The sequence below is a fragment of the Microcebus murinus genome, chromosome 12 (genome assembly GCF_040939455.1).
Source record: "Microcebus murinus isolate Inina chromosome 12, M.murinus_Inina_mat1.0, whole genome shotgun sequence".
Taxonomy (NCBI): Eukaryota; Metazoa; Chordata; class Mammalia; order Primates; family Cheirogaleidae; genus Microcebus; species Microcebus murinus.
In genome coordinates this window covers 4,787,715-4,813,875 of record NC_134115.1, presented here as the reverse complement: position 1 = coordinate 4,813,875, position 26,161 = coordinate 4,787,715, and the positions used below count along the sequence as shown (strand labels likewise).

The 26,161-nt window shown below is 43.0% G+C and overlaps 1 long non-coding RNA gene across 1 annotated transcript in view; it reads right to left on the bottom strand.

Annotated features, from left to right (window-relative positions):
• Nucleotides 1-26,161, bottom strand: part of LOC105876169 (uncharacterized) — a 104,616-nt gene that overhangs the window by 27,953 nt on the left and 50,502 nt on the right. Inside the window, exon 3 of the long non-coding RNA XR_012922051.1 lies at nucleotides 14,277-14,378. This is a non-coding gene — a long non-coding RNA (uncharacterized LOC105876169). The remainder of the gene's footprint in view (nucleotides 1-14,276; nucleotides 14,379-26,161) is intronic.

Sequence of the window (26,161 nt, the reverse complement as noted above, 5' to 3'; positions counted from 1 at the left end):
GTCTCCCCTGGGGCATCCCTTCTAGGAACCAGCCTGCAGCAGCCCCTGCCTCCCAGATGTGACACATTCCTGCATTGCCCAGGCTAGACTTCTCTGCATTTGGAACCAAAATGCTCAGGATGAAGGCTCAGGGCCACCCCTACTGAACAGAAAGCAAAAGTACTCCAGGTTTAGGCTCTGATTTCTCTCTTTCTGTCTCTCCTCTCTGGGTCACCATTGTCCAGCGGAGGGCAGGTGCACGGTTCCGGAAGAAGCCCTTGGCCTGCCACTGCCTGGCTGGCTGGGCAGCCACATGCAGGTGGCCTGCCTCGACTGACTCCTTGTCTGCAATGAGTAAAAGCAGAGTGGCTTTGAATTCCCAGTCCTGCTAAGCCAGGCAAGGTGGCTTCACAAGCCCCTGTGCACCTGAGCCAGAGGGGCCACAGCAGGCATGGGATCCCAATGGGTCCCTAGCTAGACTCCCTGTCCTGTCCTGTCTCCCCAGGTCTTCCTGTGTCAGCCGTTTCCTGAAATGCTGCTTCCCAAGCCCCTTTTCAGAGGAGCTGGGTGAGATGCAGGCGTGCTCTTCCATTACCATGTACTCTAGCTGCGAGGAGCTTTGCAGGTCCTGATGGCACAGCCAGAAGGGAAGGCCTGTTGCCAGGGAAACTGAGCAAGTGCCTGCTTCCTTCAGCTCCAGACTTGCTCTCATCACTCCTGTGGTTGTGAAAAGGTGACCCTTTGTCCTCCCACAGGGTGTCACCTGTCACCTCCCTGTCCTCCTCTCTAAAGCCTGCCGACCTGCCAGCCTTGCTCTGAGTCTGCGGATGATCCTTTCTTGTTAACTCGCCAATCTCTTTCCCTCCACCCACACGGTGAGTCCCCTTCAGATTCAGAATGCCTGGTTTAAACTGGCCCAGTGCTCCTCACAGGGTACAAGTCCAATTTCATTCCCTGCCTTTCTAACTAATGAAAGTTACTGAAATTTGACCTCTCAACATGTGGGCTGCTGTCATCAAAATCAAAAACTGCTAATAATAGAGGGAAAAGTTCAAAAATAAAGCAGCTACGAGTGGCGAAATGTGTGTATGCACTGCTGCCTCCTTTTCTTGGAAGGAGAAAAAGCCTTTCCACTACTTTTCATCAGAGTGTCAGAAAAGAGACAAGCATCAGCTTCCAGAATCGGTGCCCTGCATCCTGCCCACAGGGACTCCCCGGCCCGGCGTCCCAGCTGCTGGACCTCTGGCCAGCCTTGGCCCTAGGGATCGGCTCTGGAAGCCAGCCAGAGAAATCTGTAGTGCTATTTTGTAAAGATCTCTTGCCTGGAAAAACCCTCAGCTCAATGGGACAATACGAAATTAATAATCTAGGTTTTGAAAACGACAGTTGCAGACTTCTGGCTTCAGAAGAAGATGTTGTAGACTCAGTTTTCCCTGCTCTTCCCCTCTTAACCCAACTAAAACCCCTGCAAATAATGTAATAGGTAATGACAAAAGTTCTCTGAAAGCAGGAATAAAGAAATCAACTGACCGTGGACTTTGTGACTTAAGGCATGACAACGCAGTGAGTTCCCTGGGTTCTCTTTTTATCTCCCACATATCCTAGAATGGGCGCTGGAGAAATCTGCAACCAGGAGCCAACAGGGGTAGACAAAACAACAGCAACAAAATAAAACCAACAATAAAAATAGCCACCACCACCCTCTGCCCTCGGCTTTCCCAGCCCCTCCTTAAAGAACCAGAAAAGAAATACAACAGAGATCTAGTAGAGACCCCCAACAAGGAACCAGTGGCACTGGCTGGCTGATTTTACCCAGTGGCCGTTTCCAAGTCCCAGCTGGTGACCCAAACACTGTTTGAGGAACAGTGGAGCTCAGCATCCCTCAACCCTCCAGCCAGTGGCAGAGAGAAGCCCAAGCCCTGCAGAGTCTGTCCCTCACGCAGAAAGTGGCCCAGAACACCAGGCCACCCACAGAAGAGCCTTCCTTTACTGCAGGTGACAATAGCAGGGATTATGTAGGAGCCCCAGCAGCTCCAAAACGTGAGGCAGGGGAGAATAACATTGCAAGGGCTCTAAAACAAAACCACCATTGGAACTAACACCCACAAAAGTAGACAAGAACCTACATGCTAAACTTAAATAGGACACCTGCTTGCTAAAGTAGAAGGCTGAAATAGGATTGAAAGTCTCCTAACTGCCCAAACGCCCCCATAGAATAAAAAATCACTCATCATACCAAGAACCAGGAATAAAAATTACAAAATATATTGAAACAAGTTTTAAAAAATAGAAAACTTCAGCAGAGAAACAGAAGTTATAAAAATAATAAAACAAAAATTATACAACTGAAAAATATAATAATTAAAAATAATAATAATAATTTAAAAAAATTTTTAAACTTACTGGACTCAGCAGTAGAGTGGAGATAACAAGATAAAATTAATGAACATGAAGATACTTTGTCCTAAACACATCAATAGAATTTACTTACGTAGACAGCAGAGATAAAACAGACCAAAAAAAAATGAACAGAGTCTCACAGGTCTGTGAGGCAGCAGCGACAAAATAATAATCTTCATATTATTAGAGCTCCAGAAGGAGAGGAAGAGAGTATGAGGCTAAAAAAGTATTCAAAGAAATAATGGCTGACAACTTCTCAGATTTGGCAAGACATTACCTACAAATTCAAGAAGGTGAGCAAAACACAAATTGGATAAACCCAAAGAAATCCACACCAAAACACATCATAATTAAACTTCCAACAACTAAAGACAAAGAAAAAAAAGTCTCAAAAATAGAGAAACAGTGCATTCCCTACAAAGGAACACCAATTCAAATGACAGTAGATTTCTCATACCACACTGTACAGGCCAGAAGGAAGCAAACAATATGTTTCAAGTTTTGAAAGAAAAGAATCATAAACTGTGAATCCAACAACTGGTAAAACTATCCTTCAAGAATACACAGAAAATATGGCCGGACGCGGTGGCTCACGCCTGTAATCCTAGCTCTCTGGGAGGCCGAGCTGGGCGGATCGTTTGAGTTCAGGAGTTCGAAACCAGCCTGAGCATGAGCGAGACCCCGTCTCTACTATAAATAGAAAAATTAATTGGCCAACTAATATATATAGAAAAAATTAGCCGGGCATGGTGGCGCATGCCTGTAGTCCCAGCTACTCGGGAGGCTGAGGCAGGAGGATTGCTTGAGCCCAGGAGTTTGAGGTTGCTGTGAGCTAGGCTGATGCCATGGCACTCACTCTAGCCTGGGCAACAAAGCGAGACTCTGTCTCAAAAAAAAAAAAAAAAAGAATACACAGAAAATAAAGACATTCTCAGATGAAAGAAAAGTAAGTAAGGTAATTTGTTGTTCTCAGACATCTTTATTTTATTTTATTTTTTTTTTCTTTTTTTTTATTTCAGCATATTATGTGGGTACAGATTTTAAGGTTTCAATAAATGCCCATTTCCCCCCCCTACAAGTCTGAGTCTCCATCATGACCATCCCCCAGATGGTGCACATCTCACTCATTATATATGTATATACCCGCCCCCCTCCCTGTTCTCAGACATCTTTTAAAAACTGGTAAGAAATCTCTCCAAACAGAAAGAAAATGGCAACAGAAGTAAGCTGGGCCCTTCAGAAATAAAATTTTTTTAAAAAGAGCAGCAGAATGGCCAAAAATAGAGGTAAACATTACAGACTACCCTTTACCTTGTGAGTTTCTATAACCATATGTTGTGATTAAAGCAAAATATATAGCACCATCTGATGTGGTGCTCAATGTATTTAGGGGAAATATTTAAGACAATTATACTTCAAAATTGGAGAGGGTAAAGGGACCTCAGTGGAAGTAATTTTTCTTCACTAGAATTAGCAAAATATTAATAATCATAGACTGTGATGAGTTACTATGTATATGCAATATCTACAGCAATCACAAGTAAATGTACTATGTGATATACTAAAACATTTTAGATTAAATAAATATTAATATTAATAAATAAGTATGGAACTAAAAAGTTTAAGTAATACACAGAAAAGCAAAAAAAGGAAGGAAGGAAGGAAGGAAGGAAGGAAGGAAGGAAGGAAGGAAGGAAGGAAGGAAGGAAGGAAGGAAGGAAGGAATAAACAGAAAGTAAACAATAAAATAGCACGCTTAAGCCATATCAATAATTACTTCAAATGTAATTATCCAAATACATCAATTGAAATGTAGAGATTGGCAGAGTGGATTTAAAAAACACTGTAAATATATACTGTTGGCTGGGCACAATGGCTCACACCTGTAATACCAACACTTTGGGAGGGCAAGGAGGGAGAACTGCTTGAGTCCGGGAGTTTGAGACCAAACTGGGAAATATAGTGAGACCCTGTCTCTACAAAAATTTTTAAAAATTAATCAAGCATGGTGGTACACACCTGTAGTCCTAGCTACAGGGAAGGTGAGGTGGAAAGACTGCTTGAGTTCTGGAGATCAAGGTCATAGTTAGCTACAATCACGCCATTGCACTTCATTATGGGCAACAGAGTGAGACCCAGTCTCTTAAAAAAACAAAAATATATTCTGTCTACAAGAAACTCATTTCAAATTAATGATATATGTAGGTTGAAAAGTAAAAGATAGAAAAAGATGGATCATACAAACATTGATTAAAAAAAAAGAAAGAGTGGTTACATCAATATCAGATATAGTAAACTTCAAAGCAAAGAAAATTACTATGGAGCAAGAGGAACATTACATAATGATAAAAGAACCTGTCCACAAAGAAAACATAGCAGTCCTAAATTTGTATGCACCAAACAATAGAGTTTCAAAGTACATAAGACACAAACTGATTGAAACGAAAAAAGAAATAAACAAATCTACAATTATAGCTAGGGACTTTAACTCCCCACTCTCAGCAATTAATAGAACTGCTAGACAGAATTAGCAAGCATGTAGAATTGGACACCACCATTAAACCATAGGATGTAACTGAAATTCACAGAACACTCTGTCCAACAAGAGCAGAATTCACATTCTTTTCAAACACCTGTGAAATATTCACCAGGATAGACATATCCTGCGTCATAAAATAAACCTTAAAATTTAAAAGAATTAAAATCCCACAGAATATGTTCTCTGATCATAGTGGAATCAAACTAGAAAATAATTACACAAAAACAACAAAAATCCCAAACACTTGGAATTTAACAACATAGTTCTAAATTATCTATAAGGCAAAGGGGAAGTCTCAAAGGAAATCTAAAAACACACATAGAATTGAATGAGAATGAAAATACAACATTTCAATATTTGTGGGATACAACTAATATAATGCCAACGGTTAAATTTACACCACTAAATGGTTATATTAGGAAATAAGAAAGGTCTCAAATCAATTGTCTATGTTTCTACCTCAAGGAACTAGAAAAAGAAGAACAAAATAAATCCAAGGAAAGAAGAAGGAAGAAAATAATAGAGAAGAGGCAGGAAATTAAAAACAGGAAAACAATAGAGAAAATCAATGAAACAAAAAGCTGATTCTTTGGAAAAAATCAAATTGATACACCCCTAGCAAATGACAAAGATAAAAAAGATACACAAATCATCAATAACAGAAATAAAATAGACAATATCACAACAGATATTGCAGCCATTAAAAGAAAAATAAGAAAATATTACTATGAATAGCATTACATTCATATATCCAACAATTTAGAAAGAATATACTAATTCCTCTAAAACCACAAACACCCTAAAACTCAGTCAAGATAATAGGCATTGCCTGAATAGTCCTATAACTGTTAGAAGTTGAATTTTTAGTTTAAAAGCTTCCAGAGAAATAATTTCCAAGTCAGATGTTTTTACTGGAGTAATCTACCAACATTTGAGGACAAATTAACACCAATTCTACACACTCTTTTCCAGAAAATAGAAGAGGAGGGAATAGCTCCCAACTCATTTTACAAGGCCAATATTACACTAATACCAACACTACACAAAAACAGCATAGAAAAAGAAAACTACACATCAATACATTTCATGCATCTCATTACTATCTCATGGATACAAAACCCTTAAGAAAATGTTCCAAATTGAATCCAGCAATGTATAAAAAAAGGTTGGTTAGATATCTGAAAACCAATCAATGTAATCCACCATATTATCAGGCTAAAGAAGAAAAACATATGACTATAACAATGTAATAAAAGCATCTGAAAAACTCTAGCATTCATTCATAATTAAAAATGCTTGGCTCATGAGAAATAAAAAATAAATAAAATGAAATAAAAACCTTTATGCACCTATAAGAAAATCTACAATATCATAATAGCAAAATACTGAGGTCAGGAACAAGTCAAAGATGTCCACTCTCACCACTCATATTGGCATATTGGAAGTTGTAGCCATTGCAATAAAGCAAGAAAAAGAAATAAAAGGTAATCATATTGGAAGAAATAAAATGATCCCTGTTCAGGTGACATAATTATCTACATAGAAAACCCCAAGGAATCTGCAAAAACACGTTTGAACTAATAAATCCTTAAGATCACAGGATATATGACCTGTGATCTATATAACACACAAAAATCACTTGCATTTCTATATCCTAACAATAAATACGTGCAAACCATAATCAAGAATGCAATCCATTTACAATTCCAAAAAAAAAAAAAAAAGAAATACTTAAGTATAAATCGAATAAAAATAAGTATAGGTCTCTATGATGAAAATTACAAAATGCTGATGAAAGAAATCACAGAAGACCAACGTACATGGAGAGACATACTATTGTTCATGAATCAGCAGATCCCTCAAAGGAAAGATGTCAATTCTCCCTAATCTATAGGTTTAACACAACTCTTATCAGTAAGGTTTTGTATATATAGACAATCTTATTCTAAAATTTATATAGATAGAGAAAGATGCTAGAGTAGCCAAAACAATTTTGAAAAAGAAGAATGGAGTCTCAGGAATCACTTTTCCTGATACTAAATGTTGTTCTATAGCTACAAGACAGTGTGGTACCAGTGGAGGGACAGACACATGCATGAATGGAACAGAATAGAGAATCCAAAAATAGGTCCTTACAAAGAAGCAAAAGCAATTTAATAGAGGAGGGATAGACTTTTCAACAAATGGTGCTGCAGTAATTGGACATCAATGGGGGGAAAATAGAGCTAAACTTCATACCTTATTTTTTTTTTGAAATTTACTCATAATAGATCATGAACTTAAATGTGAAATGTAAAACTAAAACTTTTAGAAAAAAAAAATGAGGAAACCTGTGAGACTAGAACTAGGCAAAGAGTTCTTGGATTTGACCTGAAAAAGCACAATGCATGAAAGTAAATTCCACAAAATTGGACCTCAACGAAATGAAAAATGTTTCTCTGCAAAAGGACCCATTAACAGGATGAAAAGATAAGTTACCACTGGGAGAATATTTGCAAATTGTATATCTAAGTAAGACTATAGGGGACTGACATATATTTTCCTAGTTTAAAAATTAAAGTTAGTGAGTAATGTACGTGTTCTGTCCAGAGCATATGAAAGTAATCTGTTCTGGACAGGCTCCCTGTGATAAACAAAGCTGTCTCCTAGAGGCATAACAAAGGACCTGAGCCACAACTAGCAAGAGCAGCCCCGCCCCACAGCATTGTGGGTCTGGAAGCCACACGATAAACATATTGTTCCTGTGATTGCTGCGTACACAAGATGGCTAGTTAGTCAATGATGGGTAAGACCCCTCAAGGGAGGGGCAACCTAAGCCAGGTAGAGTTGCCAGGGTTCAGCAGAAGATCTTAGGGGGTCACCCTAAGAGAAGCTGGGGATGAGAAATGCCCCCTGTGGCTCACCTTGCCCATCCTTGCTAATCTTGGTCCTTTATCTATGCCTAGTGCCTAGAGCAACCACCTAGACATTCTGAGTCAGGGGATGTCTGCTTCCCTAAGGCTATTCCGGAATTTACGGCTATAGCTACCACGCACACCTGGGCCCTTACGTACAAGGAACTAACTTTAATCTTTTAGAGTATAAAAATAAAACGGACCCGGTGTATTATTACTCAAGTCAACTGTTTGTATGTTTGTCTGTGCTTTTCTTTGTATTCTGCGCGTTTGTGTTTTATGTTCTGTGTTCATCCTCCATCCTGCAAACGGGCCGCGACAAAGGACTCATATCAAGGCTATATAGAGAACTCTCAAAACTTCACATTAAAGAAAGCAAACAATCCAATTAGAACATGGCCAAAGATAAGAAGAGATGTGTCACTGGAGAGAATATACAAGTAAGCACATGGAAAGATGTTCAACTGCATTAGTCTTTGGGGAAATGTAACTAAAACCATAAAGAAATATCACTACATATCTATTGTAATGGCTAAAATTAAAAAATAGCGATAATACCAAAGGCTGGTGAGGCCACTAGAAAGTGGATCACTCATATATTGCTGGTGGGAATGTTACATGGTATAGCCACTCTGGAAAATAGCTTGGCCATTCCTTTCAAAACTAAAACTGGACTTACCACATGACCCCACAGTTGCACTCTTGGGCATTTATCCCCGAGAAATGAAAACTTATTTTTATGCATAGTCTTCTATACAAATGTTCATAGCAGTTTAGTTTGCAATAACCAAAAGGGGAAACCACCGAGTGTCTTTCAATGTGTGGTATGGTGACACATCCACGGACTGTTAGTCAGCAATCCAAAGGAATGAGCTGCTGAATTGTGTACCAACTGGGAAGAACTGGGTCGGTATGCTCCCGTATTCCTCACAGAAATCCTGGGAAGTAGTTACTTTCGTTTCTCCATTTACTGTGAGGTAAATGAGTCTTGAGGAAGCTGTTCCCTGCCAATGTTGCCTGCTGGGTAGATGGGGACTCTCTCTGGAACCCACGCCTGAGCCTCCTGCCTGCTCTGCTCTCCAGGCTCTGACTCGGTCTCGGTCTGTTCTGCTTTTGTACACTCCTCTCCCCCCACCTCTCTCCACGCAGAAAGGTCTTCTTCGTCATTCAGGTCTCATCTTGAACATTTCTCTGTGTCTTCCTCTGCATCTTCAGGTGGTGGGGGGACAAGGTGGGATTAGGAGTGTGAGCTGGATGGCCACCATGGGCAGAGCTGTGGACATCTCCTGTCACTGGAGTGTCGGATTGCAGAGACTTGGGCCACGGACAAATTCGGGGCTGCTACTGGGCTCTCTTCATCCCCTGACTCTCTTAAGCCTTCAGTCAGTCTGTTTCCATTCTTAATGCCTTTAGTTGAGTACTCACTCTCCATGACTTGCAATTAAGAAGAGATGTGTTAGTTCCCTGGGCAAGCGCCTCTTCTAAAATATGGCTCTCTGGGTGGCCAGGGCCCAAGGCCCAGTAAACAGGATGCTGGATGAATTTCAGTCCCCAGCTCTCCACACAGATGCCCCTGTGCAGTGAACAGCCTACCCAACAGCATATGGTAGCTCTGTCTTGGGAATGATCTAGAGCTTCAGGTCCTGTGCACCTTGTCACTTTATGTCCAGAGAAATCACAGCTAAAGATTCCATCCTAAGGTCTGAAGGCTGCTTTTGTCACCGCCCTTCTGACCTTTTCTTCTGCAAGAACCCTTTGCAGAGTCTTGTGCTACTTAGTGCAACCTGCCAACCATGTTAATTGTATGCTTAGGGGCTACTTTAAGCCCCTCTCATTACATCATTACCTGCTACTCTCTATGACATTTCAAGGTAAACAAAGAGTTCTCTGCCCAAGTGAGTCTTCAATATAGAATCTGTCTTATTTCTACTGTGTCTATAGATAAGTACTTAATTCTTCATTTTGCTTTTTAAGTACTTGAAATGTATTAGTTACACTTATCATGTGAGTATTCTCCTAAATTATTTTAATATTAATATTCCGTATTTCTAAAGACCACAGGATACATATATCTCTGCATGAAACATTACTAGAAGAAGTACAATGAAGGCAAGGAGACTGATGTTTCCAGGAACTTGTAGACTAAATTCTTGCATTTCATTCTTACATTTTACTTTTGTGGTATTATTTTCTTAGTCCTCCTGATAATCTTTAAATCCCACCACCACCACCTCCCCCACACCTGCCCTACATTTCCCTTAAGCATATTCTGTGGAGAAAGACCCAGTCATCTGCTTTCGCCATCTCTGCAGGACTTGCCTGAGCCGCCAGCTCCTGGAGGACTGAGAACACCTTTACGTTAAAGGTGGGTTTTTTTTAGCATTTTCAAGGGATTTTCCAAAAGTGCCATAAATAAAATATAAACCAGTCTCAGAAAGGAAAGTTTGGGATTTTAAAATTTTCACATTATTTCCTAATAAATAATTTTAAAATATGTGTTAATGCTTTGCTTTGTTTTTAATGATGCCCTGATTCTCTGTAAGGAAAGGTTCTCTGTACACACACAGGATTACAAAGAAGCCTGAGAATTTAGGGATAGCTGGGCCAGGGCTAGTACTGGAAAATTAGAGTTAGCTAATTTTGAGAGACTTTTAGAGTTTGGCATTCAAATTTAATTTTTTTCCCAAGTACACTGTACTTATGCTTAAATACATTAAACATATTTTTATCTACACTTTAGAAAATGATCTATTGTCATATTTGGAAGATTTTTGTAATATGAAGAATTTCAAAATCCTCTTGCAGTGTGAATAAGCAAAAAAAAAGAGGTGGTAAATACTAACAGGAAAGAATAAAACTTTCCATTCAATAGAGATTGAGCCTAAACACAGACTGAGGGAACGGGCAAGGGAAGTGACAGTGGTTTTTACATATTCTACTTACACAGATTGAATTTGATAAATTTGATAAACTATACTTACTTTAACATATCACTTGTTTTTTTCTTAACCAACAAAATAACCTCAAGATTAAAATGAAAATGTCTTTTGTAATTACAAATAATTTAAAAAGCTATTTGTAGTGCTGTATTCTAACACTGTTACATTACACATACCCTAAACAAGTCTATTTTTAAATCATTGTTGAATGTGGTTTTACTAACTTCATTTAAAAACTTAAGAATGCAAAATAGCTAAATTGCTTAGAGAACATTTGAACTGTTTAGTCTTGCTTATAGCAGCATCAAACCTTATGTACATTGGTTTTAGTATATTAATTACATTTTGGTAGAAGGCAGAAATTTTTAAAAAGCCAATTTCTATGTCTGTTCTTTTTCTAATCGTTGCTAATACACACCATCCCGTGGCAGGCAATTAAGGTCGTATTTCATTGGGAACATTTCCCTGCCTCCTCCCGCCCCCTTTACTGCATTATCTTTTTGAAATGTCACTGCCCATGTCATCGTGCAAAGCAGGCTATGAATTCAGGTTCTTGGTTTCCACATTCTCATGAGGATTCAAACCATTTAAATTTCCCTGAGAAGCTCACCCTATTGTTAAAAGCTTCCCATTTGGCGCCGGGTCTCTGTCATCTTAATGGCGAACGTGGGTCACCCTTACCCTCACCCTCCACTCCAGGCGCGGTTTGACCAGGCTGGTTATGGAAATGAAGTCCAACTGGCACAGGGTTGATCAGCCTCGTCTTGACTATTTCCGTCAGACCCTCCCCGCGGGCAAACTGTGGGCTGCCGGGGCTGCGGCGAGGCTGGGCGCACGTGGGGACCCCCTGGCGCTGGGGCAGGCTGCGGGGGCCATGCGGGGGCCAGTGGGGATGGGCGCACGTGGGGGCCGCAGAAGCAGGGGGGGGGCGCGGCGAGGCTGGGCGCACGTGGGGGCCGCAGGAGCAGGGGGGGGGCGCGGCGAGGCTGGGCGCACGTGGGGGCCGCAGGAGGGGGGGGGCGCGGTGAGGCTGGGCGCACGTGGGGGCCGCAGGAGCAGGGCGGGGGGGCGCGGCGAGGCTGGGCGCACGTGGGGGCCGCAGGAGGGGGGGGGTCGCGGCGAGGCTGGGCGCACGTGGGGCCGCAGGAGCAGGGCGCGGGGGCGCGGCGAGGCTGGGCGCACGTGGGGGCCGCAGGAGCAGGGCGCGGGGGCGCGGCGAGGCTGGGCGCACGTGGGGCCGCAGGAGCAGGGCGCGGGGGCGCGGCGAGGCTGGGCGCACGTGGGGCCGCAGGAGCAGGGCGCGGGGGCGCGGCGAGGCTGGGCGCACGTGGGGGCCGCAGGTGGGGAACGGCGCCCGGCGAGGCTGGGCGCACGTGGGGGCCGCAGGTGGGGAACGGCGCCGGGCGAGGCTGGGCGCACGTGGGGGCCGCAGGTGGGGAACGGCGCCCGGCGAGGCCGCAAGCTGAAGGACGAGCGATTCCTCTGCCAAGACCATAGCACTGCTTACAGAAACCCGTGAAATGCTAGCAATCACCACAATATACTGACGGACGCTTGAAAGTAGATTTTATTGGCGCGACATAGCGAGAACCGTGAAGTAGCGAAATCTGTTTTCTGTCCTCTCGGCAGTGAGCCTCCAAAGAGAGGTCATCTAGCTAGGATTATTACACCATCAAAGAGCCCACGCAATGGCCTCCCAAGGCAAGAATCAAAATCTGCCTTTTCCGGGCGCTGTGGCTCACGCCTGTAATCCTAGCTCTTGGGAGGCCAAGGCGGGCGGATTGCTCAAGGTCAGGAGTTCAAAACCAGCCTGAGCAAGAGCGAGACCCCGTCTCTACTATAAATACAAAGAAATTAATTGGCCAACTGATATATATAGAAAAAATTAGCCGGGCATGGTGGCGCATGCCTGTAGTCCCAGCTACTCGGGAGGCTGAGGCAGAAGGATCACTCAAGCCCAGGAGTTTGAGGTTGCTGTGAGCTAGGCTGACGCCACGGCACTCACTCTAGCCTGGACAACAAAGCGAGACTCTGTCTCAAAAAAAAAAAAAAAAAAATCTGCCTTTTCAGAAGAAGAAAGGGGAGGCGAGAGGTGCGCTGGGCCGGAGATTCCGCCTCCGAAGTCGTAACAGGGTTCCATTCGGGCTCCTCCTGGAAAGGGTGCCGGCTGCTGGTTCTCCTTGACGCCCCTTTTAACAGCTCTGGTATAGTTGGTTCATTTATGCAAATGTTGCATTACAAGCACTGCAAATACAAAATAAAATTTCCAGCCCGGCACAGTGGGTGAGGCCTGTAATGCCAGCACTCTGGGAGGCAGAGGCAGGAGGATCACTTGAGCTCAGGAGTTCAAGACCAGCCTGAGCTAGAGCGAGGCCTATCTCTACTAAAAATAGAAAAAATTTAGCCGGGCATGGTGTCTCAGGCCTTTAGTCCCAGCTACTCAGGAGGATGTGGCGGGGGAGATCGCTTGAGCTCTGGAGTTGGAGGTTGCAGTTAGCTATGATTATGGCACTGCACTCCACCAGGGACCCCAGAGCAAGACTCTGTCTAAATAGGTAGATAGATAGATAAATAGATAGATAAAATAAAATAAAATTTCCCCTAATCACAGTGCAGTCATGGGTTGCATAAGAACATCTTGGTCAATGATGGACTGCATATATGACTGTGGTCCCCCAGGATTATAATACCACGTTGTTACTATACCTTTCCTATGTTTAGATAGGTACACGAATACTTATCATTATGTTCCAGTTGCCTACAGTATCCAGTACAGTGACACGACAGTACAGGTTTGGCCTAGGAAGGAGCAGCAGCTAGACCACAGAGCCCAGGTGTGCAGCAGGCTGCACAGCCAGTTTGGGTCAGTAAATTCTTATGCTCACACAACAATTACATTGCCTAATAACGCATTTCTCAGAACATACAGCACACAGATCACTGTGGCGCTCTCACCTGGTAAAGCAGAATTTTCCGTGGAGAATGAATGTAAAGGAAAGAGGCTGCCCCAGATGTAGTTTATGGGAATGGACCTCATGTCTTTATCATCATGCTTGGCTTCCCTCGTCCCAGTTGCCCACAAGGCAAGAGACTGAAAAGGCAAATTCCTCCATCAGACTGTTCCTTCCACAGAAACTGCTTTCACTCTGTTTCTGGTTTCTGGTAGTCCTCCTCACAGAATCACCCAGGGGAAGGTCATTGTCTTCCCAGCAGTCAGGTACTCGAACTCCAGGCTCCTACACTCTTGCCAATCACAGGCAAATGTATTGCCCTGGCAAGCTATCTGGTTGCTATTGCTGCATCAAAAACTACTCCAAAACTTAGTGGTATAAAACCACAATCACTTTATTTTGATCATGACTTTTATAGATAAGAAACAAACATCCCAATAAAATCTGAGCAGAAGATTAGAACATACTTCACCCAAAGAAAATATAAAAATGGCAAATAAACACATAAGAAATTAAACAATATTAATAATTGGGGAAATGCAAATTAAAACTACAATGAGATATCACTACATACCTATTAGAATATCCACAGTTGAAAAGGTTGGTGTTGGTGAGGATGCAGAAAAACTGGAATTCTCATACATTGCTGGTGGGGTTGTAAGATAGTATAACCACTCTGGAAAACAGTGAGGCATTTTATTAAAAATTTAAACATCCATATACTGTATAACCCAGCAATTTTTCTCCTAAGTATTTATACAAGAGAAATGAAAGCAGATGTCTGTACTAAGACTTGTGCATGAATGTCCATAGAAGTTTTATTTGTAATAGCCCCAAACTGGAACTAGCCCAAATGTCCATCCATAAGTGAATTAATAAACAAAACATAGTATAGCCATATAATACTGCACAAGCATGAACTATTAATACGTATAACAATATGGGTAAATCTCAAAGTAATCAGCTGAAGTGAAAGCAGCCTGACAAACAGGAGTCCCATTTACATAAGTTTCTAGAAAATGCAGACTCTTGCGTATTGACTGTGGTTGTCTGGGGCTGGGTGGGTGTGGAACGGTGGGAGTGCGATGACAAGGAGACTAGTGGGTGTGTCCCACATGGTACAGTAGTGCTTCCACAGGCAGGTCCCACGGGCAGATCACAGTTGATCAATTGCTGCACTTCAAACATACGAAATTTACTGTATGTCAGTTATGCTTTTTGTATCTTTTTAAGAGTCTATTCCAGCCCCAAGGTTTAGGGAATTGTAGTTCATTTTGTATTCTCCAGAACTGATAAAATAGGGATTATTGCTCCTCAATGTTGATAAAGTTCACTGATAAAACTTTTTGACCCTGGGTTGATGATGGAGGGTAAAACTTGTGGGTAGACTTTTTACTACAAACGCAACCAATTATAGGAACAATACAGTTTTTTCTGTCTTCTTATGTCAATTTTGGTCATTTGGGCATTGCCAGTTTTATCTAAGTTTTTAAGTTCATTGACACAAACTTAATCATAGTATTCTCTTATTCTTTTTTTGTCCCTATTATATCAATATTTATGCCCTGTTCTCTTGACTAATGTTGTGTAAAAGCCTTCTGATTTTCATCTTGATTTGTTTAGCCAAGTATTTTTCTATATTATTACTTTTGTTAAAAAATAATTTAATTTTGTTGATCTTTTCCACTTATTAGTTTTCGATTCTCTTAATTTGTACTTTCACATTTACTGTCTCTTTATTTCTACTACTTTGGGTCTGCTCCTATATTCTTTGCCTAGCTTCCTGAGTGGGATGGCTGGTTAATTAATATCCAATTTTTCATTCTTTATAAATATCACTTTGAACTTGACAAATTTTGAAATGCAGTTTCATAGTGGTTCAAAATATTTACAGTTTCCATTATCATCATTTTTTTCTCTACCATTGATTTCTTTGGAAATGTACTTTTACTTTCTAAATGTATGAGGTTTTCTTAGCTGTATCCTTATTACACTGATACTGTCACATCATGCTCAGTGAATGTGATGCTCATGATGTCGGCTCTTTGGTGTTCATGAGGTCCGTCATTGTTGAGCATGCTCTCCATGCACCTGGCAAGTGCTCGATTTTCATAACTATTCTATGTGTGCTGAAGAAACTGTGCAACTAATGACACAGTCTAGTACAGGAGTTGAACTACAGCTCCTGATCAAACGTAGTCAGCTGTTTTTGGTTTTGTTTTGAGACAGGGTCTTGCTATGTTGCCCAGGCTAGTCATGAAGTCGTGGGCTCAAGCAATCCTCCTGCCTCAGTCTCCCAAGTAGCTGGGACTACAGGTATATGCCATCACATCTGGCAACTACCTGTTTTTGTAAATAAAGTTTTATTGGAGCACAGTTATACCCTTTCATTCACATATTTTCTGTGGCTGCAGAGTAGTGTGGTGAACACCATATACTTTGCAAAACCTAAAATGCTGTCTGGTACTTGATAGTAAAAGTTTGCTGCCCCCTGGTATAGCAGATAAGAGTTTGGGTTTTGGAGTCAGATCCCAGTTCTGCCACTTACTTGCTGAGTAATCCTGGGTTAATTCCTCGACTTCTCTCTGCCTCACTTTCCTCATTCGGTTCTGAGTTAACACAAGTTAGTCATGTGAAGTCCTTGGAACACTGCCTGACACCAGGTACACATTCAGCAAATGTCAGCAAGTATTATTTGTTTGGCACACACAGGATTCTAAGAATGTGTTTTAGTTCCAGCTTTTAATTTTGCTCTTCAAATGTTCTGTATCTTTATTATTTGTCTGATTGATCTGTCTAGTCTTGAAAGAGACTTGTTAACATTCGTCTTTATATACTTATGTCGTGCCCCGTTTGCAGGATGGAGGATGAACACAGAACATAAGACACAAACGCAGAACACAAAGAAAAACGCAGACACACATACAAACGGTTGACTCGAGTAATAATATATAGAGTCCATTTTATTTTTATACTCTAAAAGATTAAAGTTAGTTCCTTGTACATAACCACCCAAGCGTGGCAGCAATAGCTATAAATTCCGGAATAGCCTTACGGAAGCAGATATCCCCTGACTCGGAATTTTGAGGTGGTTGCTCTAGGCACTAGGCATAGATAAAGGACTGAGATTAGCAAGGATGGGCAAGGTGAACCACAGGGGGCATTTCTCATCCCCAGCTTCTCTTAGGGTGACCCCCTAAGATCTTCGGCTGAACCCCGGTGGCTGTGCATGGCTTAGGTCGCCCCTCCCTTGAGGGGTCTTACCCATCATTGACTAACCAGCCATCTTATGGGGTGTTTATCATGTGGCCTCCAGACCCCCAGTGCCGTGGGGCGGGGCTGCTCTTGCTAGTTGCAGCTCAGGTCCTTTGTTATGCCTCTAGGCAACACCTTTGTTTATTACAGGGAGCCTGTCTGGAACAGATTACTTTCAAATGCTCTGGGCAGAACATGTACATTACTCACTAACTTTAATTCTTAAACTAGGAAAATATATGTCAGTCCCCTACATACTCGGGCTTTATATAGGCTGAAGACGAGTTTTTAACTTACAGTTTTATGATTGCTTTATCTTCCTGGTAAATTATTCCTTTATCATCAAGTAATGACTCCTTTGAATTCTTAAAGTTCTTTTCCCCACAGAGCCTGCTTCACCTGAAATTTGCACTGTTGTACTTCTTTCTTTTGGTTTCTATCAGAAAAAGTTATATATCACATCACTGCCAACATATCTGGCTTATTATGTTGTAGGTGTCTCATAAACCGTAGAAAACAATTTTTTTCTTATTTCAAATGTAATTTCTTTTATTGGATGTGTTTAATCCATTTTCACTTATTGTGATTACAGACATACTTCATTATTTCTGTCATCTTGTTTAGTTTTGTTTTCTCTTCCTTCAATTATATTGGTAATACTTTGTTCTGTGAACTAAAATGCTCCCCCCTCCCCCCCACCAGCTGACGGAATGGACCCCCTCATGGCCAAAAGAATATTCTAGGGCAAAGTTGCCTGCCAGGAGGATGGAGATCAGACATGCCTTATCATGCCCCCCTCCCTTCTTGGAGACTTCCTTTGTAACCCATTAATAGCCCTAAGGGTATGCAAGACAAGCCTGCAGGCCCTCAATTTATGCAACAAATGGTGGCTTATCTCTGGTAAACAGTTTATGTTAAAACATTTCAGGTCTTTAGACAAAGCTTCATGTCTTGAGCCAATTATGATCTAAAGAGTCTTTAAACACACCTATAACCTGTAAGCCCCCCCCCCTTCGAGATGGCCCTCCTCTTTGGGCCAAACCAATGTATGCCTCCCACACATTGATTGATGGCTTTACCCATAACCCCTGTCTCTAAAATGTATAAAAACCAAACTGTTACCCAGCCACAGCGAGTCTACTTGCCCAAGGCCTCTTGGCAGTGGCTCTGGGTCATGGTCCTCAAATTTGGCTCAGAATAAATCTCTTTAAAATTATTTTGCAGACTTTGGCTTTTTTCCGTTGACAGTTCCTATTCTTTTTCCTCTGTATTTATTTGGAAGTTACATTATTCTCTTCTTGAGACAGAGAGAGAGGAGACATATATAGAGATTTTTAGGAATAAATAACATACCACAAGGAATAAAAGATTCAATCAGGAACCTGTAGACCCACCCCCAGCCTCTATCCACAGGGACACCAAATGTTACCAGTTCTTTGAGTTTTCTTCCAGGGATATTCTATGCAACAGATAGCAATTTTAATTCTTCCTCATCTTAATTTTAAATCTATTTATTTCAATATGTCCTCATTATTATATTCCTTTTTTCTACTCCCTCCATCCTTCTACCAGTCTTAGCAGGAAGAAACAGCCAGAGAGAAACTAAAAGTAGAGAAAAGAATTTGGAAAAAGGGAGGGAGAAAAGAAAAGTTATCAGAGAAACTGAGAACTCAAAAAGAAACCTTAAAAGAGGGTGAAAAAAATGAGCTGAAGACTGGAAGAAAATATTCACATTTTCAACAAAGGACTAGAAACCTGAATAGAGAGAGAACTCACAAAACTCCATAATAAAAAATATCAGTTAGAAAATGGACAAGAGATATTAACAGACATTTCACAGAAGAGGACATACAGATGGCCCATAAGCACAAGAAAATAAGACCAACATTTTCACTCACCTGGGAAATGCAAACTAAAACCACAGTGGGCCATCAGTACATATACATCTATCAGAATAAAAACTAGTGACAACACCAGATTCTGGGGATGAGGCAGAGAACCTCCTGCCTCACTCCTATGTTGGTCACTCCTATGTTGGTAGGCATATGAAATGGTGCAGCCACCCTGAAAAACTGTTCGGCAGTTTCCTATAAAATTAAACATGGAAAATACCATATGACCCAGAGAAATGAAAACTCATATTCACACAAAATATACACATGAATATTTATGGTAGCTTCATTAATAATAGCCAAAGTCTAGAAACAGCCCAGGTATCCTTCAAGGAATGAACTGCATGCGGAAAATGTGGAATAGCAGGAAATGCTACTCAGTAATTTTTTTAAGTGAGTGATTGACACAAACAACAACTTCAGAGAATTATGTTGAAATAATTCAGAGAATTATGAATCTTCCGAGAAGTATGTTGAAATTAAAAAGCCAATCTCCGAAGGTTACCTACTGTGTGATTTGATTTATGTAACATTCCTGAAATGACAAAATTATAGAAATGGACATCAGATTAGTGGTTGCCAGGCACTAAGGACAGCGGATAGAGGGAGGGAGGCTTGGCATGAGAACAGAGGGGCCTTTGTGGTCATGGAATGTCCACATCTGGACTGTGGGGCTGGATACACAAACCACGCGTGATGAAATTACAGAGAACTGTACATATACACATGCGTAAACACACACACACATAAATAAGTACTTGTAAAACTGAGGAAATCTGAATAAGACTATATCAATGTCAATAGCCTGGCTGTGAAACTACACTATTACTTTGTCAAGATGCTGCCCACTGGGAAAATTGGGTGAAAAGCACACAGGATCTCTCTATGCTATTTCTTACTACTATATATGAATCTACAAGAATCTCAAAATTAAAAAGTTTAATAATAATGTACCCAATTCACAGCAGTATTATTCACAGCAGCCAAAAGGTGGAAGCCACCCTCACCCCTTGACAAATGAACGGATAAACAAAATGTGCTACATCCATACAATGGAATATTATTCAGTCTTAAAAAGGAAGGAAATTCTGACACATACTCCAACATGGATGAGCCTTGAGAACATTATGCTGAGTGAAATAAGCCGGTCACAAAAAGACAAAGACTGTGTGGTTGCACTCATCTGAGGTACCTAGAGTAGTCAAATCCGTAGAGACAAAGCAGAATGTGACATTGAAACTGTATTTTGACATGATGGCACCTCAGTGGCAAGAGATTTTTCACAGCATAAATAAATCCTGGGCTGTCTAGACATAAAAACAGGTGAACTCACACACATTCATGGAATCAATTCTCCGGTGATAACTAAATCACTAGAGTTATGTAGTATTAAAATTTTTTATTATGAAGAAAATAGAAATTATAATCAATGGAGATAAAGAAAGTGGCTTAGAATTAGGAACAAAAGTTTTGTGTACTTTACCAGTATATATTTCTGCTGTATTTGGCAGGAAGTTTAGTCTCTAATAAGAGTCTCCTCTAGCTGTTCTAGAAGGTCTCCTTGGAACCGTCTGCAGCGATGGTTGGGGTGGAGGACACTGGGTATGCACAATGTACCATTTTTACCTATTTCCAAGTGCAACTTAATGTACTTAGTTTTGCAGAAACAACCTCCTCTGATCAGGACTTCTGTTGAGCAGGCATTTGCAGGGTGTGTGCATTGAGTGCACAGATGAACAGAGGAGAGGGACAGGGATCTAGACAGCCTCCCTTGGCAGCCCCTCCCACACCTGGTGTCACGCCTTAGCCCTACAAGAGTGTGGAGGTGAGCGAGTGAGGCTGATGTGTCCAGGAAGGTAAGACTGCGAGTGAGTTCAGGGTCTGCTCCTTACGACTGCAGACTCCAGAGCCGTGATGCCTCTTGGCAATTCTCCTGGCTGCTCTGTTTCTTGCTATGTAGCATGAGGTCGCAGTCTGCTGTGCCTCCCAAGAGCTCTGCCTGCTGCCTAATAGCCTGGACTTACACCGGATGCAGTGAATTCATTTGCAAAAGGCAACAGTCGTCTGAGAGTCAGGATTTACGGTTTGGTTCATTCCAAAGGCAGCAATCCAACTTTACTCTGCCCACCCTGTGTGGCAAGCTTCTGTGTGCCAGCTGGGATTGCCCCCAATCTCCTGGGCCCCTTCAGCCCTCATTCACTTTGCGCCTCCAGGTGTAGGCCAAGCCTGGTGTCCTTATATGGCACGAGCATCAACTCAACACCCAGCCTTGGTCACTGCCTTTGCTAAGATGCCTTGTCCTACCATCAAGCCAACACTATCACTTTCAGACATGATCTTCCCCGATCCTCTGCACACAAATCTGCGCGCAGACCCCTCCCACTGGCACACTGGTCTGCAGTGGTCCGTTCCCTGGCTGTGTGCATGCACGCAGAGGCCAGAGTCACTCCAGACAAAAGGTGGCTTTTCAACAAATGCTTCCTAATGGAACTGAATTCATTCCTTGTATTAGTTAGGGTTCTCCAGAGAAACAGAAGCAATAGGATGTGTGTGTGTGTGAGTGTGTGAGTGTGTGTGTCAGTGTGTGTATGTGAATGTGTGTACAGAGAGAGGGGCATTTATTTTAAGGAATTGGCTCACACGATTGTGAGTCTACAGTGTGAAGTCCAGAAGTGCAGGGCCGGCCGGAGACCAGGAGCAGAGGCTGAGGCTGGTTTGGAAGCAGGCTCTCTCGGCCTTGGGGAGATCAGCCTTTTGCTCTGGGTCTTCTGCTGATCCCATGAGGCCTGCACACTGCAGAGGGTCGTCTGCTGCACTCAGAGTCTACTCATTCAAATTCTGACCCGCTAAAACTACCTGTACAGTAACTTCTAAACTAGTATTTAGCCACGTATCTGGACACCATAGCCTAGCCAAGGTGATCCCTAAAATTAACCACATTCATTTTATACCTTTTGTGCAGTACCTACTAGATGTTCAATAAGTGAGGAAGGAAACGGGCAGGGAGGGAAGAAAAATGAGCTTGTTCTGACAATGTTTTGGTAAATCACAAAAATTATTAAAATAAAAATGTAGTTTTCCTAATGCCTACTTTGAAAGCCAATACCATTGCTTATATAAGTTCTGATGGAACCACTAAAAATAGGTCTAATTAAGCTGTGAACATAATTTGTATGGAGCAGGACTAGAGAGTGACATGAAAGGATATCAGACAAGTGCAAAGTCTCTGGGGACATTCAGAGCCTCTCACTCGCTGGCCTGCTCCGCTGTCTTAAGTGTCCAGGTAAGGGACGCCTAAGGGGCCCAGGGAAGAGCTGATTTGCCCCTAACACACTTGCTTTTATTTTCTTCCTATTTCATCTCGTCAGAAAACTTTTCAAGAAATTAAAACAAATAATACTAAATACAATACTAAACACCAAATACTAAAAAAACTAAACGCTAAAATGATCTCCAGAGAGCCAATTCTTCCTGTTCTACTGAGCTAAAAGAACAGATAAGTTGTCACTGGAGCACACGTGGGCAGGTGTCAAGCGCCCACAAAATAACACTCCACCAGGAGAAAGCAGTTTCCACAGTCTTAAAACATCAGTCTGAGGCTTTTCACATAAAGGATTTCAACTTCCATTATTTTACCCTATTTTGGCTCACTGCTAATACACGTAATTTGCCACACTATGTTACTGCATAATAGCTGAAGAAATCATTTCATAATGTAAACAAGCTTGAAGATTTAAAAGAAGGAAGGCCCCACCACCTCCCACCCAGCAAGCGAGCTGGACAGGTATGTGCACGGCCGGGGGCCTCTAGCAGGTGCCCGAGCTGCATCGGGGTACCTTCGCTCCCCTGCCCAGGGGTTGCGTGTGCCCAGGCTTATGAGAAGGCACCCAGGTGTGTGACTGATCTCTAGGCATAGCCAGTGTTAGAACAAATTACTCGCAGCAATCCTTAAAGATGGCCAAGCAGACTTTATTCAGGGGAGCACCAGGCCTGGCAACAGGAGAGAGATTGGGCTTCAAACTGTGACTCTGAGTACGAGACAGAAGTGGGTTTGGAGGAGCCTGACTAGAGCCTGACCAGGGTCTTTGTCACTAAGTAGAATGGTCCAGGAAAAGAACATTTCCTTTTCCCAGTTTTAATTTCCTGACTATCCTGGTTCTGAGTAGACAGGGCTCTTCGCTGGTCTCCCTGGGATGCCGGGCGGATCGGGGTTGACCCCTGGGAGTCAGCTGCACTTAGGGAAGCAGCCTGACCCCACGTCCTTGCCCTCGGTCAGGGCCCCCGGCCCCACTGTGAATTTCAAACTGTGGCCTATTTTTAAACCAGTGTTTCCTCCTATGTCAGCATGTCTTAACTCTCAGCCCGAGGGCTCATCATCCATCTGTCCGGCTGTCTGGGGCAGCACTGCGCTCTCTAGATGTGCCTGCACCCTGTGTGTCCCCCAACAATTCCACATATGCCACAGTGTCCACATTCTAGCACACCCCAACGTCTCTCAGAGTGTAGTCTGAAACATACTGGATCACTTCCTTGTGATGCATCAACAAAAATGTTGAAAAACATTTAGTTCTGACAGATTTCTTGAGGAAAATAAATCATTGCTTTAATTTTCACTTTCTGTGACTAGTTACCTCTCTTTTAAATGTTGCTTTAAAATTTCTTCATTTGGAAGCTACTTTACATCATTCATGCCATTGAATTCCATTCCTTATTCTTCTCCTAGATTAGATCTATTCTGAATTTTCTTCCTGTTTTCAGAGTAAAGGGAGAACGACAGGTGTCTGCAAAGCAATACTGTAATGTTCCTAAAGAAATGTCTGAGCCACACAGCATGCTTCATCAGCAGAAACTTTTCCCAGATAGAAAATGTCACATGCCAGGAGGAGTGTCCCTAGTTAAATCCCTCCCGGAAGTATGACTCCTCCTGAAGGGCGGTGGGCAGCCTGGGCTCCCAAGCGCTCTGGCCTTGGAGGTAGAAGCTCCTCCCAGCCCAGGAGAGGTTTGGGGACCAGCCTGGTTTTGTCCCTCCTGTCAGGCCCTGGCCTCTGAGGAGACATCCTCATTATTTTATACACAATGCTTTCTTGGAAATGCCAACATTAACACAAGGCAAACATCAAAACTCACACCTACACATTCTCAAGAGCTGAGACCACCTGCAGAACAAGTGTAGACACTTGCTCGCAGCGCACGTCCAACACTTCCCCTGTGACTCTACTGGTGTGTCTTTACTTCGTACGTGAATACGTGGTCAACTGGCTTAAGCCTCAGGGAGTAACTGATCCCATTTGCCCAGGACCATCCCAGTTTTAAAAGGCCTGTGTCCCAGGTAACCTCTCAATCCCAGGAAGGCCGAGGCAGCTGGTCACCCTGCTTAAGTCCAGTGGGCGTCTGATTGAAGCCAGCCATGTGAAAGACCAATGGTAGCTAGATGCAAAAATATGATTAAGTATTACCATGATGATGATGACGATGAAGAGTATCTGTGGACCAGCAAACAGGTTACATTTGCGCATTTCCAATAACACCACTGAATTTAGTCATTATAGGGACATCTGTGCTACCAAAATGGGGGTAGGGGGAACTATTTTTAAACTTGCAATAATAATAATCCACATTTCCAATGATTCCCCCAATATTTATGTATAGTAGAATCCTGACATAAAGTAGAATGCTGATACAAAATAGAATTATGTATGACAAGAATATGTGTATACCTGTAGACACACAGCAATTGGATAGACCAAATTATGTTCCACAAAGTGTGAGAACATGGCATGGTTAAAACCTGGTATTGCACAGTGAAGTCACATCACTCCTAATCTCACTCCCGAAACCACGAAGATGAAGGGAGACAATGATGATCTCAGTCCCTGGGGCCAGTCTGCATTTCTCTAGCATCTCTGTGCACACCCATTAACTGCCTGGCTCTGTGCTAGGCTCTGGGAATAGAAAGAGAGAAAAGACCGCACTCAGCCCTCCTTGAAAGCATGAGAACAGTGGGACTGCATCTCATCCGGAGGGCAGGGAAGGCTCCCTGAGGAAGCAATGTGGGAACTGGAACCTGATTGCCATGAAGGTGGGAAAGAGGGTTCCTGGAAGAGGAGGCCGCATGGCCAAAGGCCCTGTGGCAGGAGGAGCCCTGGGGCATAGGGAGAACTGAAAACCGCCAGTGCAGCAGAACAGCTGAGAGGCAGGGGGAGGAGAGCTGAGAGACCCCAGAGAGATCAGCAGGACAAGACACACAAGGCTTGCTTTCTTGGCAAAGGATCTGGATCCTAAGTGGAAGCCTCTGCAGGCTTCTGAGCAGGGAGTGACATGGCCACCTGCACAGTGTGGAGACAGATCAGAGATGGACAAGAGCTGGTGTGAGGAGCCTGGCAGGAGGCCAGTGCCTCAGCCAGTGGTCCATGGTGCCTCCGGCCAGGTGCAAACCCAGACGGAAGAGGGCGGGCTCCAGGGAAGCCGGGACGTGAACTGCAGAACTGCCATTGAGGCGAGGTCGAGGGTGACACCTAGATTCCTGGCTCGTCTCACCAAATGAATGGCCACCCCTGCATGAGCTGGGAAGTGCGGGAAGCACTCGTCAGGGAGGACGGCGCTGCGCTCACTGGGGTGCCTGAAGTCTGGCTGCAGCGCCGCGGTGAAGCAAAGGCTCTGCTTCTCAGCGCAGGGCGCACGGCGCCGGACTGCGCCAGTGCAGACGTTCTCTTTCCAGATGGGCCCGTTGTGACACAGATTCTTGCCCACCCATCTTGACCCCAAACATAACTGCCTGAAATGTGAGCTACATGCTACTGACACAAGTCTTGGGCGCACGTCCATGCTCACCCCCCATTCCTAGTGGCTGTCCCAAGACGGTGGGTGGGGGCAGTATGCACTAACCAGGCGTCTGGGTCTCACCACTGACACCGCAAACTACAAGACCCAGTGCGCTCTTCCTGCAGAGCCCGCCGTGTGCACCAGCTGCTCAGCTAAAGCCCCAAACCATTCAGAGTCATGAAAGGATTTACCAGTTAAAATTAGGCTCCTCCGCGAGTGACAAGCAAAATCTAGGTAGTTTCCACTGAGAAACAGTTGAAGTTGACTTCTCTCACACATAAAGCAAGCTGGGAAGCTTCAGCTGCACCCATATTCCAGAAAGCAAGAAGGAGAAATGAATAAAGAAGACAGCAAGGGGCACAGGCTGCCTGGGATCTTAAGGAAGGATCCAAGAAGATGAAATATCTGAACTGCATCGTGACATTAGGCACGTGATCATGTGTAGCTGCAAAGGAAGCTGGGAAAGGCAGTCTTTATTCTGAATAGCCAT